This window comes from Ranitomeya variabilis, chromosome 3, assembly GCF_051348905.1.
Source record: "Ranitomeya variabilis isolate aRanVar5 chromosome 3, aRanVar5.hap1, whole genome shotgun sequence".
NCBI classification, from domain to species: domain Eukaryota; kingdom Metazoa; phylum Chordata; class Amphibia; order Anura; family Dendrobatidae; genus Ranitomeya; species Ranitomeya variabilis.
This window is the reverse complement of record NC_135234.1, coordinates 786487345-786504371: the sequence shown is the minus strand read 5'-3', so window position 1 is coordinate 786504371 and position 17027 is coordinate 786487345. Positions and strand designations below refer to the sequence as shown.

The following is a 17027-nucleotide window of genomic DNA, read 5'->3' as shown; positions in this document are numbered from 1 at the left end:
CTGTCACCATCTCTACACTACCACAATGACATCAGACAGGTTTATATCCTGTCACCTGCCCAGAATAACCTGTGACATGTCACCTCTGCACTGTCACCATCTCTACATTACCACAATGACATCAGACAGGTTTATATCCTGTCACCTGCCCAGAATAACCTGTGACATGTCACCTCTACACTGTCACCATCTCTACATTACCACAATGACATCAGGCAGGTTTATACCCTGTCACCTGCCCAGAATAACCTGTGACATGTCACCTCTGCACTGTCACCATCTCTACATTACCACAATGACATCAGACAGGTTTATATCCTGTCACCTGCCCAGAATAACCTGTGACATGTCACCTCTGTACTGTCACCATCTCTACATTACCACAATGACATCAGGCAGGTTTATATCCTGTCACCTGCCCAGAATAACCTGTGACATGTCACCTCTGTACTGTCACCATCTCTACATTACCACAATGACATCAGACAGGTTTATATCCTGTCACCTGCCCAGAATAACCTGTGACATGTCACCTCCGCACTGTCACCATCTCTACACTACTACAATGACATCAGACAGGTTTATATCCTGTCACCTGCCCAGAATATCCTGTGACATGTCACCTCCGCACTGTCACCATCTCTACATTACCACAATGACATCAGACAGGTTTATATCCTGTCACCTGCCCAGAATAACCTGTGACATGTCACCTCTGTACTGTCACCATCTCTACATTACCACAATGACATCAGACAGGTTTATATCCTGTCACCTGCCCAGAATAACCTGTGACATGTCACCTCCGCACTGTCACCATCTCTACATTACCACAATGACATCAGACAGGTTTATATCCTGTCACCTGCCCAGAATAACCTGTGACATGTCACCTCCGTACTGTCACCATCTCTACATTACCACAATGACATCAGGCAGGTTTATATCCTGTCACCTGCCCAGAATAACCTGTGACATGTCACCTCCGCACTGTCACCATCTCTACATTACCACAATGACATCAGACAGGTTTATATCCTGTCACCTGCCCAGAATAACCTGTGACATGTCACCTCTGCACTGTCACCATCTCTACACTACCACAATGACATCAGACAGGTTTATATCCTGTCACCTGCCCAGAATAACCTGTGACATGTCACCTCTGCACTGTCACCATCTCTACATTACCACAATGACATCAGACAGGTTTATATCCTGTCACCTGCCCAGAATAACCTGTGACATGTCACCTCCGCACTGTCACCATCTCTACATTACCACAATGACATCAGGCAGGTTTATATCCTGTCACCTGCCCAGAATAACCTGTGACATGTCACCTCCGCACTGTCACCATCTCTACACTACCACAATGACATCAGACAGGTTTATATCCTGTCACCTGCCCAGAATAACCTGTGACATGTCACCTCCGCACTGTCACCATCTCTACATTACCACAATGACATCAGACAGGTTTATACCCTGCCACCTGCCCAGAATAACCTGTGACATGTCACCTCCGCACTGTCACCATCTCTACATTACCACAATGACATCAGGCAGGTTTATACCCTGTCACCTGCCCAGAATAACCTGTGACATGTCACCTCCGCACTGTCACCATCTCTACACTACCACAATGACATCAGGCAGGTTTATATCCTGTCACCTGCCCAGAATAACCTGTGACATGTCACCTCCGTACTGTCACCATCTCTACATTACCACAATGACATCAGGCAGGTTTATACCCTGTCACCTGCCCAGAATAACCTGTGACATGTCACCTCTGTACTGTCACCATCTCTACACTACCACAATGACATCAGACAGGTTTATACCCTGTCACCTGCCCAGAATAACCTGTGACATGTCACCTCCGCACTGTCACCATCTCTACATTACCACAATGACATCAGACAGGTTTATATCCTGTCACCTGCCCAGAATAACCTGTGACATGTCACCTCCGCACTGTCACCATCTCTACATTACCACAATGACATCAGACAGGTTTATACCCTGTCACCTGCCCAGAATAACCTGTGACATGTCACCTCTACACTGTCACCATCTCTACATTACCACAATGACATCAGACAGGTTTATACCCTGTCACCTGCCCAGAATAACCTGTGACATGTCACCTCTGTACTGTCACCATCTCTACATTACCACAATGACATCAGACAGGTTTATACCCTGTCACCTGCCCAGAATAACCTGTGACATGTCACCTCTGCACTGTCACCATCTCTACATTACCACAATGACATCAGACAGGTTTATATCCTGTCACCTGCCCAGAATATCCTGTGACATGTCACCTCCGCACTGTCACCATCTCTACATTACCACAATGACATCAGTCAGGTTTATATCCTGTCACCTGCCCAGAATAACCTGTGACATGTCACCTCCGCACTGTCACCATCTCTACATTACCACAATGACATCAGACAGGTTTATACCCTGTCACCTGCCCAGAATAACCTGTGACATGTCACCTCCGCACTGTCACCATCTCTACACTACCACAATGACATCAGACAGGTTTATACCCTGTCACCTGCCCAGAATATCCTGTGACATGTCACCTCCGCACTGTCACCATCTCTACACTACCACAATGACATCAGACAGGTTTATATCCTGTCACCTGCCCAGAATAACCTGTGACATGTCACCTCCGCACTGTCACCATCTCTACATTACCACAATGACATCAGACAGGTTTATACCCCGTCACCTGCCCAGAATAACCTGTGACATGTCACCTCTGTACTGTCACCATCTCTACATTACCACAATGACATCAGACAGGTTTATACCCTGTCACCTGCCCAGAATAACCTGTGACATGTCACCTCCGCACTGTCACCATCTCTACATTACCACAGTGACATCAGACAGGTTTATATCCTGTCACCTGCCCAGAATAACCTGTGACATGTCACCTCTGCACTGTCACCATCTCTACACTACCACAATGACATCAGACAGGTTTATATCCTGTCACCTGCCCAGAATAACCTGTGACATGTCACCTCTGCACTGTCACCATCTCTACATTACCACAATGACATCAGACAGGTTTATATCCTGTCACCTGCCCAGAATAACCTGTGACATGTCACCTCCGCACTGTCACCATCTCTACATTACCACAATGACATCAGACAGGTTTATATCCTGTCACCTGCCCAGAATAACCTGTGACATGTCACCTCTGTACTGTCACCATCTCTACATTACCACAATGACATCAGACAGGTTTATATCCTGTCACCTGCCCAGAATAACCTGTGACATGTCACCTCCGCACTGTCACCATCTCTACATTACCACAATGACATCAGGCAGGTTTATATCCTGTCACCTGCCCAGAATAACCTGTGACATGTCACCTCTGTACTGTCACCATCTCTACATTACCACAATGACATCAGACAGGTTTATATCCTGTCACCTGCCCAGAATAACCTGTGACATGTCACCTCTGTACTGTCACCATCTGTACACTACCACAATGACATCAGGCAGGTTTATGTCCTGTCACCTGCCCAGAATAACCTGTGACATGTCACCTCCGCACTGTCACCATCTCTACATTACCACAATGACATCAGACAGGTTTATACCCTGTCACCTGCCCAGAATAACCTGTGACATGTCACCTCCGCACTGTCACCATCTCTACATTACCACAATGACATCAGACAGGTTTATATCCTGTCACCTGCCCAGAATAACCTGTGACATGTCACCTCCGCACTGTCACCATCTCTACATTACCACAATGACATCAGACAGGTTTATATCCTGTCACCTGCCCAGAATAACCTGTGACATGTCACCTCCGCACTGTCACCATCTCTACATTACCACAATGACATCAGACAGGTTTATATCCTGTCACCTGCCCAGAATAACCTGTGACATGTCACCTCCGCACTGTCACCATCTCTACATTACCACAATGACATCAGACAGGTTTATATCCTGTCACCTGCCCAGAATAACCTGTGACATGTCACCTCCGCACTGTCACCATCTCTACATTACTACAATGACATCAGACAGGTTTATACCCTGTCACCTGCCCAGAATAACCTGTGACATGTCACCTCTGCACTGTCACCATCTCTACACTACCACAATGACATCAGACAGGTTTATATCCTGTCACCTGCCCAGAATAACCTGTGACATGTCACCTCCGCACTGTCACCATCTCTACATTACCACAATGACATCAGACAGGTTTATATCCTGTCACCTGCCCAGAATAACCTGTGACATGTCACCTCTGTACTGTCACCATCTCTACATTACCACAATGACATCAGACAGGTTTATACCCTGTCACCTGCCCAGAATAACCTGTGACATGTCACCTCCGCACTGTCACCATCTCTACATTACCACAATGACATCAGACAGGTTTATATCCTGTCACCTGCCCAGAATAACCTGTGACATGTCACCTCTGCACTGTCACCATCTCTACATTACCACAATGACATCAGGCAGGTTTATACCCTGTCACCTGCCCAGAATAACCTGTGACATGTCACCTCCGCACTGTCACCATCTCTACATTACCACAATGACATCAGACAGGTTTATATCCTGTCACCTGCCCAGAATAACCTGTGACATGTCACCTCCGCACTGTCACCATCTCTACATTACCACAATGACATCAGGCAGGTTTATACCCTGTCACCTGCCCAGAATAACCTGTGACATGTCACCTCTGTACTGTCACCATCTCTACATTACCACAATGACATCAGACAGGTTTATATCCTGTCACCTGCCCAGAATAACCTGTGACATGTCACCTCTGTACTGTCACCATCTCTACATTACCACAATGACATCAGACAGGTTTATATCCTGTCACCTGCCCAGAATAACCTGTGACATGTCACCTCTGCACTGTCACCATCTCTACATTACCACAATGAGATCAGACAGGTTTATATCCTGTCACCTGCCCAGAATATCCTGTGACATGTCACCTCCGCACTGTCACCATCTCTGCATTACCACAATGACATCAGACAGGTTTATATCCTGTCACCTGCCCAGAATATCCTGTGACATGTCACCTCCGCACTGTCACCATCTCTGCATTACCACAATGACATCAGACAGGTTTATATCCTGTCACCTGCCCAGAATATCCTGTGACATGTCACCTCTACACTGTCATCATCTCTACACTACCACAATGACATCAGACAGGTTTATATCCTGTCACCTGCCCAGAATAACCTGTGACATGTCACCTCTGCACTGTCACCATCTCTACATTACCACAATGACATCAGACAGGTTTATACCCTGTCACCTGCCCAGAATAACCTGTGACATGTCACCTCTATACTGTCACCATCTCTACATTACCACAATGACATCAGACAGGTTTATACCCTGTCACCTGCCCAGAATAACCTGTGACATGTCACCTCTGCCCTGTCACCATCTCTACACTACCACAATGACATCAGGCAGGTTTATACCCTGCCACCTGCCCAGAATAACCTGTGACATGTCACCTCCGCACTGTCACCATCTCTACACTACCACAATGACATCAGGCAGGTTTATACCCTGCCACCTGCCCAGAATAACCTGTGACATGTCACCTCTGCCCTGTCACCATCTCTACACTACCACAATGACATCAGGCAGGTTTATACCCTGCCACCTGCCCAGAATAACCTGTGACATGTCACCTCTGTACTGTCACCATCTCTACACTACCACAATGACATCAGACAGGTTTATATCCTGTCACCTGCCCAGAATATCCTGTGACATGTCACCTCTGCACTGTCACCATCTCTACATTACCACAATGACATCAGACAGGTTTATATCCTGTCACCTGCCCAGAATATCCTGTGACATGTCACCTCCGCACTGTCACCATCTCTACATTACCACAATGATATCAGACAGGTTTATATCCTGTCACCTGCCCAGAATAACCTGTGACATGTCACCTCCGCACTGTCACCATCTCTACATTACCACAATGACATCAGACAGGTTTATATCCTGTCACCTGCCCAGAATATCCTGTGACATGTCACCTCTGTACTGTCACCATCTCTACATTACCACAATGACATCAGGCAGGTTTATATCCTGTCACCTGCCCAGAATAACCTGTGACATGTCACCTCTGCACTGTCACCATCTCTACATTACCACAATGACATCAGGCAGGTTTATACCCTGTCACCTGCCCAGAATAACCTGTGACATGTCACCTCTGTACTGTCACCATCTCTACATTACCACAATGACATCAGACAGGTTTATATCCTGTCACCTGCCCAGAATAACCTGTGACATGTCACCTCTGCACTGTCACCATCTCTACATTACCACAATGACATCAGACAGGTTTATATCCTGTCACCTGCCCAGAATAACCTGTGACATGTCACCTCTACACTGTCACCATCTCTACATTACCACAAAGACATCAGGCAGGTTCATACCCTGTCACCTGCCCAGAATAACCTGTGACATGTCACCTCTGTACTGTCACCATCTCTACACTACCACAATGACATCAGGCAGGTTTATATCCTGTCACCTGCCCAGAATAACCTGTGACATGTCACCTCCGCACTGTCACCATCTCTACATTACCACAATGACATCAGACAGGTTTATACCCTGTCACCTGCCCAGAATAACCTGTGACATGTCACCTCTGCACTGTCACCATCTCTACATTACCACAATGACATCAGACAGGTTTATATCCTGTCACCTGCCCAGAATAACCTGTGACATGTCACCTCTGCACTGTCACCATCTCTACATTACCACAGTGACATCAGGCAGGTTTATATCCTGTCACCTGCCCAGAATAACCTGTGACATGTCACCTCCGCACTGTCACCATCTCTACACTACCACAATGACATCAGACAGGTTTATATCCTGTCACCTGCCCAGAATAACCTGTGACATGTCACCTCCGCACTGTCACCATCTCTACACTACCACAATGACATCAGACAGGTTTATACCCTGTCACCTGCCCAGAATAACCTGTGACATGTCACCTCTGTACTGTCACCATCTCTACATTACCACAATGACATCAGACAGGTTTATATCCTGTCACCTGCCCAGAATAACCTGTGACATGTCACCTCTGTACTGTCACCATCTCTACATTACCACAATGACATCAGACAGGTTTATATCCTGTCACCTGCCCAGAATAACCTGTGACATGTCACCTCCGCACTGTCACCATCTCTACATTACCACAATGACATCAGGCAGGTTTATACCCTGTCACCTGCCCAGAATAACCTGTGACATGTCACCTCTGTACTGTCACCATCTCTACATTACCACAATGACATCAGACAGGTTTATATCCTGTCACCTGCCCAGAATAACCTGTGACATGTCACCTCTGTACTGTCACCATCTCTACATTACCACAATGACATCAGGCAGGTTTATATCCTGTCACCTGCCCAGAATAACCTGTGACATGTCACCTCTGCACTGTCACCATCTCTACATTACCACAATGACATCACACAGGTTTATATCCTGTCACCTGCCCAGAATAACCTGTGACATGTCACCTCCGCACTGTCACCATCTCTACATTACCACAATGACATCAGACAGGTTTATACCCTGTCACCTGCCCAGAATAACCTGTGACATGTCACCTCTGTACTGTCACCATCTCTACATTACCACAATGACATCAGACAGGTTTATATCCTGTCACCTGCCCAGAATAACCTGTGACATGTCACCTCCGCACTGTCACCATCTCTACATTACCACAATGACATCAGACAGGTTTATACCCTGTCACCTGCCCAGAATATCCTGTGACATGTCACCTCCGCACTGTCACCATCTCTACATTACCACAATGACATCAGGCAGGTTTATATCCTGTCACCTGCCCAGAATAACCTGTGACATGTCACCTCCGCACTGTCACCATCTCTACATTACCACAATGACATCAGACAGGTTTATATCCTGTCACCTGCCCAGAATAACCTGTGACATGTCACCTCTGCACTGTCACCATCTCTACATTACCACAATGACATCAGGCAGGTTTATATCCTGTCACCTGCCCAGAATAACCTGTGACATGTCACCTCCGCACTGTCACCATCTCTACATTACCACAATGACATCAGACAGGTTTATATCCTGTCACCTGCCCAGAATAACCTGTGACATGTCACCTCCGCACTGTCACCATCTCTACATTACCACAATGACATCAGACAGGTTTATATCCTGTCACCTGCCCAGAATAACCTGTGACATGTCACCTCTGTACTGTCACCATCTCTACATTACCACAATGACATCAGACAGGTTTATATCCTGTCACCTGCCCAGAATAACCTGTGACATGTCACCTCTGCACTGTCACCATCTCTACATTACCACAATGAGATCAGACAGGTTTATATCCTGTCACCTGCCCAGAATATCCTGTGACATGTCACCTCCGCACTGTCACCATCTCTGCATTACCACAATGACATCAGACAGGTTTATATCCTGTCACCTGCCCAGAATATCCTGTGACATGTCACCTCCGCACTGTCACCATCTCTGCATTACCACAATGACATCAGACAGGTTTATATCCTGTCACCTGCCCAGAATATCCTGTGACATGTCACCTCTACACTGTCATCATCTCTACACTACCACAATGACATCAGACAGGTTTATATCCTGTCACCTGCCCAGAATAACCTGTGACATGTCACCTCTGCACTGTCACCATCTCTACATTACCACAATGACATCAGACAGGTTTATACCCTGTCACCTGCCCAGAATAACCTGTGACATGTCACCTCTATACTGTCACCATCTCTACATTACCACAATGACATCAGACAGGTTTATACCCTGTCACCTGCCCAGAATAACCTGTGACATGTCACCTCTGCCCTGTCACCATCTCTACACTACCACAATGACATCAGGCAGGTTTATACCCTGCCACCTGCCCAGAATAACCTGTGACATGTCACCTCCGCACTGTCACCATCTCTACACTACCACAATGACATCAGGCAGGTTTATACCCTGCCACCTGCCCAGAATAACCTGTGACATGTCACCTCTGCCCTGTCACCATCTCTACACTACCACAATGACATCAGGCAGGTTTATACCCTGCCACCTGCCCAGAATAACCTGTGACATGTCACCTCCGCACTGTCACCATCTCTACACTACCACAATGACATCAGACAGGTTTATATCCTGTCACCTGCCCAGAATATCCTGTGACATGTCACCTCTGCACTGTCACCATCTCTACATTACCACAATGACATCAGACAGGTTTATATCCTGTCACCTGCCCAGAATATCCTGTGACATGTCACCTCCGCACTGTCACCATCTCTACATTACCACAATGATATCAGACAGGTTTATATCCTGTCACCTGCCCAGAATAACCTGTGACATGTCACCTCCGCACTGTCACCATCTCTACATTACCACAATGACATCAGACAGGTTTATATCCTGTCACCTGCCCAGAATATCCTGTGACATGTCACCTCTGTACTGTCACCATCTCTACATTACCACAATGACATCAGGCAGGTTTATATCCTGTCACCTGCCCAGAATAACCTGTGACATGTCACCTCTGCACTGTCACCATCTCTACATTACCACAATGACATCAGGCAGGTTTATACCCTGTCACCTGCCCAGAATAACCTGTGACATGTCACCTCTGTACTGTCACCATCTCTACATTACCACAGTGACATCAGACAGGTTTATATCCTGTCACCTGCCCAGAATAACCTGTGACATGTCACCTCCGCACTGTCACCATCTCTACATTACCACAATGACATCAGGCAGGTTTATATCCTGTCACCTGCCCAGAATAACCTGTGACATGTCACCTCCGTACTGTCACCATCTCTACATTACCACAATGACATCAGGCAGGTTTATATCCTGTCACCTGCCCAGAATAACCTGTGACATGTCACCTCTGCACTGTCACCATCTCTACATTACCACAATGACATCAGACAGGTTTATATCCTGTCACCTGCCCAGAATAACCTGTGACATGTCACCTCTACACTGTCACCATCTCTACATTACCACAAAGACATCAGGCAGGTTCATACCCTGTCACCTGCCCAGAATAACCTGTGACATGTCACCTCTGTACTGTCACCATCTCTACACTACCACAATGACATCAGGCAGGTTTATATCCTGTCACCTGCCCAGAATAACCTGTGACATGTCACCTCCGCACTGTCACCATCTCTACATTACCACAATGACATCAGACAGGTTTATACCCTGTCACCTGCCCAGAATAACCTGTGACATGTCACCTCTGCACTGTCACCATCTCTACATTACCACAATGACATCAGACAGGTTTATATCCTGTCACCTGCCCAGAATAACCTGTGACATGTCACCTCTGCACTGTCACCATCTCTACATTACCACAGTGACATCAGGCAGGTTTATATCCTGTCACCTGCCCAGAATAACCTGTGACATGTCACCTCCGCACTGTCACCATCTCTACACTACCACAATGACATCAGACAGGTTTATATCCTGTCACCTGCCCAGAATAACCTGTGACATGTCACCTCCGCACTGTCACCATCTCTACATTACCACAATGACATCAGGCAGGTTTATATCCTGTCACCTGCCCAGAATAACCTGTGACATGTCACCTCCGTACTGTCACCATCTCTACATTACCACAATGACATCAGACAGGTTTATATCCTGTCACCTGCCCAGAATAACCTGTGACATGTCACCTCTGTACTGTCACCATCTCTACATTACCACAATGACATCAGACAGGTTTATATCCTGTCACCTGCCCAGAATAACCTGTGACATGTCACCTCTGTACTGTCACCATCTCTACATTACCACAATGACATCAGACAGGTTTATATCCTGTCACCTGCCCAGAATAACCTGTGACATGTCACCTCCGCACTGTCACCATCTCTACATTACCACAATGACATCAGACAGGTTTATACCCTGTCACCTGCCCAGAATAACCTGTGACATGTAACCTCCGCACTGTCACCATCTCTACATTACCACAATGACATCAGACAGGTTTATATCCTGTCACCTGCCCAGAATAACCTGTGACATGTCACCTCTGTACTGTCACCATCTCTACATTACCACAATGACATCAGGCAGGTTTATATCCTGTCACCTGCCCAGAATAACCTGTGACATGTCACCTCTGCACTGTCACCATCTCTACATTACCACAATGACATCAGACAGGTTTATATCCTGTCACCTGCCCAGAATAACCTGTGACATGTCACCATCTCTACATTACCACAATGACATCAGACAGGTTTATATCCTGTCACCTGCCCAGAATATCCTGTGACATGTCACCTCCGCACTGTCACCATCTCTACATTACCACAATGACATCAGACAGGTTTATATCCTGTCACCTGCCCAGAATAACCTGTGACATGTCACCTCTGTACTGTCACCATCTCTACATTACCACAATGACATCAGGCAGGTTTATACCCTGTCACCTGCCCAGAATATCCTGTGACATGTCACCTCTGCACTGTCACCATCTCTACATTACCACAATGACATCAGACAGGTTTATATCCTGTCACCTGCCCAGAATAACCTGTGACATGTCACCTCTGCACTGTCACCATCTCTACATTACCACAATGACATCAGACAGGTTTATACCCTGTCACCTGCCCAGAATAACCTGTGACATGTCACCTCCGCACTGTCACCATCTCTACATTACCACAATGACATCAGACAGGTTTATATCCCGTCACCTGCCCAGAATAACCTGTGACATGTCACCTCCGCACTGTCACCATCTCTACATTACCACAATGACATCAGACAGGTTTATATCCTGTCACCTGCCCAGAATAACCTGTGACATGTCACCTCCGCACTGTCACCATCTCTACATTACCACAATGACATCAGGCAGGTTTATATCCTGTCACCTGCCCAGAATAACCTGTGACATGTCACCTCCGCACTGTCACCATCTCTACATTACCACAATGACATCAGGCAGGTTTATATCCTGTCACCTGCCCAGAATAACCTGTGACATGTCACCTCCGCACTGTCACCATCTCTACATTACCACAATGACATCAGGCAGGTTTATACCCTGTCACCTGCCCAGAATAACCTGTAACATGTCACCTCTGTACTGTCACCATCTCTACACTACCACAATGACATCAGACAGGTTTATACCCTGTCACCTGCCCAGAATAACCTGTGACATGTCACCTCCGCACTGTCACCATCTCTACATTACCACAATGACATCAGACAGGTTTATACCCTGTCACCTGCCCAGAATAACCTGTGACATGTCACCTCTATACTGTCACCATCTCTACATTACCACAATGACATCAGACAGGTTTATATCCTGTCACCTGCCCAGAATAACCTGTGACATGTCACCTCCGCACTGTCACCATCTCTACATTACCACAATGACATCAGGCAGGTTTATATCCTGTCACCTGCCCAGAATAACCTGTGACATGTCACCTCTGTACTGTCACCATCTCTACATTACCACAATGACATCAGACAGGTTTATACCTTGTCACCTGCCCAGAATAACCTGTGACATGTCACCTCCGCACTGTCACCATCTCTACATTACCACAATGACATCAGACAGGTTTATATCCTGTCACCTGCCCAGAATAACCTGTGACATGTCACCTCTGCACTGTCACCATCTCTACATTACCACAATGACATCAGACAGGTTTATATCCTGTCACCTGCCCAGAATAACCTGTGACATGTCACCTCTGTACTGTCACCATCTCTACATTACCACAATGACATCAGACAGGTTTATATCCTGTCACCTGCCCAGAATAACCTGTGACATGTCATCTCTGTACTGTCACCATCTCTACATTACCACAATGACATCAGACAGGTTTATACCCTGTCACCTGCCCAGAATAACCTGTGACATGTCACCTCTGTACTGTCACCATCTCTACATTACCACAATGACATCAGACAGGTTTATATCCTGTCACCTGCCCAGAATAACCTGTGACATGTCACCTCTGTACTGTCACCATCTCTACATTACCACAATGACATCAGACAGGTTTATATCCTGTCACCTGCCCAGAATAACCTGTGACATGTCACCTCTGCACTGTCACCATCTCTACATTACCACAATGACATCAGACAGGTTTATACCCTGTCACCTGCCCAGAATAACCTGTGACATGTCACCTCCGCACTGTCACCATCTCTACATTACCACAATGACATCAGACAGGTTTATATCCTGTCACCTGCCCAGAATATCCTGTGACATGTCACCTCCGCACTGTCACCATCTCTACATTACCACAATGACATCAGGGAGGTTTATATCCTGTCACCTGCCCAGAATAACCTGTGACATGTCACCTCCGCACTGTCACCATCTCTACATTACCACAATGACATCAGGCAGGTTTATACCCTGTCACCTGCCCAGAATAACCTGTGACATGTCACCTCTATACTGTCACCATCTCTACATTACCACAATGACATCAGACAGGTTTATATCCTGTCACCTGCCCAGAATAACCTGTGACATGTCACCTCTGCACTGTCACCATCTCTACATTACCACAATGACATCAGACAGGTTTATATCCTGTCACCTGCCCAGAATAACCTGTGACATGTCACCTCTACACTGTCACCATCTCTACATTACCACAATGACATCAGACAGGTTTATACCCTGTCACCTGCCCAGAATATCCTGTGACATGTCACCTCTGTACTGTCACCATCTCTACACTACCACAATGACATCAGACAGGTTTATACCCTGTCACCTGCCCAGAATATCCTGTGACATGTCACCTCTACACTGTCACCATCTCTACATTACCACAATGACATCAGACAGGTTTATACCCTGTCACCTGCCCAGAATAACCTGTGACATGTCACCTCTGCACTGTCACCATCTCTACACTACCACAATGACATCAGACAGGTTTATATCCTGTCACCTGCCCAGAATAACCTGTGACATGTCACCTCTGCACTGTCACCATCTCTACATTACCACAATGACATCAGACAGGTTTATATCCTGTCACCTGCCCAGAATATCCTGTGACATGTCACCTCTGCACTGTCACCATCTCTACACTACCACAATGACATCAGACAGGTTTATATCCTGTCACCTGCCCAGAATAACCTGTGACATGTCATCTCTGTACTGTCACCATCTCTACATTACCACAATGACATCAGACAGGTTTATACCCTGTCACCTGCCCAGAATAACCTGTGACATGTCACCTCTGTACTGTCACCATCTCTACATTACCACAATGACATCAGACAGGTTTATATCCTGTCACCTGCCCAGAATAACCTGTGACATGTCACCTCTATACTGTCACCATCTCTACATTACCACAATGACATCAGACAGGTTTATATCCTGTCACCTGCCCAGAATAACCTGTGACATGTCACCTCTGCACTGTCACCATCTCTACATTACCACAATGACATCAGACAGGTTTATATCCTGTCACCTGCCCAGAATAACCTGTGACATGTCACCTCTGCACTGTCACCATCTCTACACTACCACAATGACATCAGACAGGTTTATACCCTGTCACCTGCCCAGAATATCCTGTGACATGTCACCTCTGCACTGTCACCATCTCTACATTACCACAATGACATCAGACAGGTTTATATCCTGTCACCTGCCCAGAATAACCTGTGACATGTCACCTCTACACTGTCACCATCTCTACATTACCACAATGACATCAGACAGGTTTATACCCTGTCACCTGCCCAGAATAACCTGTAACATGTCACCTCTGTACTGTCACCATCTCTACACTACCACAATGACATCAGACAGGTTTATATCCTGTCACCTGCCCAGAATAACCTGTGACATGTCACCTCTGCACTGTCACCATCTCTACACTACCACAATGACATCAGACAGGTTTATATCCTGTCACCTGCCCAGAATAACCTGTGACATGTCACCTCCGCACTGTCACCATCTCTACACTACCACAATGACATCAGACAGGTTTATATCCTGTCACCTGCCCAGAATAACCTGTGACATGTCACCTCTGTACTGTCACCATCTCTACATTACCACAATGACATCAGACAGGTTTATATCCTGTCACCTGCCCAGAATAACCTGTGACATGTCACCTCTACACTGTCACCATCTCTACATTACCACAATGATATCAGACAGGTTTATATCCTGTCACCTGCCCAGAATAACCTGTGACATGTCACCTCCGCACTGTCACCATCTCTACATTACCACAATGACATCAGACAGGTTTATACCCTGCCACCTGCCCAGAATAACCTGTGACATGTCACCTCTGTACTGTCACCATCTCTACATTACCACAATGACATCAGACAGGTTTATACCCTGCCACCTGCCCAGAATAACATGCCTTATGCCATCTTCTCTTCGGTGATGCCACCTCTCTACTACCTTCTTTACAGATAGGTTTTTACCATCCTTTCAGACGAGCCAACAACAGACTACATCAACACCATCTCTTCAGACCAACCCTTAATCTACCTTCCTCTACTTTATGGACAAGTCTATAAAATAAAATATGTTTACTATTAATATCACTTTGTTTCTGACCTGCTATATCATTATAAATTATTTCTATCTCCCACTTCTCCCCTCCCACCATCTTTTCAGACGGGCGTAAGGCCCAGTACTACCAGCTTTACTGCACTTCATACATGAACATGTTAATTGGAGTCTTTGTTTCTTGAGAAAAATTGACCTCCCGTAGAAGATTCAGTGGAAAGTGTCTGACATCTTTGAGCATCTTCACCCAAATGATAAATAAACCTGAATACAAGAGGTGCTGCATCTAGTGTAGTGGCGTCTGGTCATTCCTAGAATTATATATGAGGTGGACACTGCACCCTCGCCCTCGCCACAGAAAGAGTAGAGACCTGTAGCTCCTCACTATCTCCCCATCTGCCCCAAAACTCGCCATCTAGTGCAGAACATACGGTACCTGCTAGCCGGTGATGTCTCAGGGTCAGGATGTGTGTGGTTAGAGATGGAGACAACTGACTATTTATGTAGCCAGAGAAGAAGCTCCAGGAAGACCAAAGATGCAAATGAAAACTTCTTTATAAAAACCACAACAGGACACAGATGAACTTAAGTTGTGCCAAAGAGGAAAATTGTGCGTCATCCCGGTGTGCGCAGAGTGGCCACCTTGGATTTCCTGGGTTTACGGCTTATGGTGCCAATATCCCGTATTTAATGCAGTAGATTCACATTAATTATATAGTCTATAGAATGGTGATACTTTTATAATAGTGAGTTATTACGGTACGTTCCCTCATAGTTACATAGTTATTAAGGTTGAAGGAAGACTTTAAGTCCATCTAGTCCAACCCATAGCCTAACCTAACATGCCCTAACATGTTGATCGAGGGGAAGGCAAAAAAACCCATGTGGTAAGAGTAAGCTCCATCATGGGGAAAAAAATTCCTTCCCGACCCCACATACGGCAGTCAGACTAGTTCCCTGGATCAACGCCCTATCAAGGTATATACCCTGTAACATTATACTTTTCCAGAAAGGCATCCAGTCCCCTCTTAAATTTAAGTAATGAATCACTCATTACAACATCATACGGCAGAGAGTTCCATAGTCTCACTGCTCTTACAGTAAAGAACCCGCGTCTGTTATTATGCCTAAACCTTCTTTCCTCCAGACGTAGAGGATGCCCCCTTGTCCCTGTCTCAGGTCTATGACTAAAAAGATCATCAGATCCCTCGATCAGTAATTGGCAGCGCTTTGGACGCAGCACATG

The 17027-nt window shown here is 46.2% G+C and overlaps 1 protein-coding gene across 1 annotated transcript in view; it reads right to left on the bottom strand.

Annotated features, from left to right (window-relative positions):
* The window catches only part of LOC143817527 (tyrosinase-like), a 197109-nt gene extending 180814 nt beyond the window's left edge, over positions 1 to 16295 (bottom strand). Inside the window, exon 1 of the mRNA XM_077299008.1 lies at positions 16218 to 16295. The gene's annotated coding sequence lies outside the window, so the exon portion shown is untranslated. The remainder of the gene's footprint in view (positions 1 to 16217) is intronic.
* Positions 16296 to 17027: the final 732 nt, after the last annotated feature.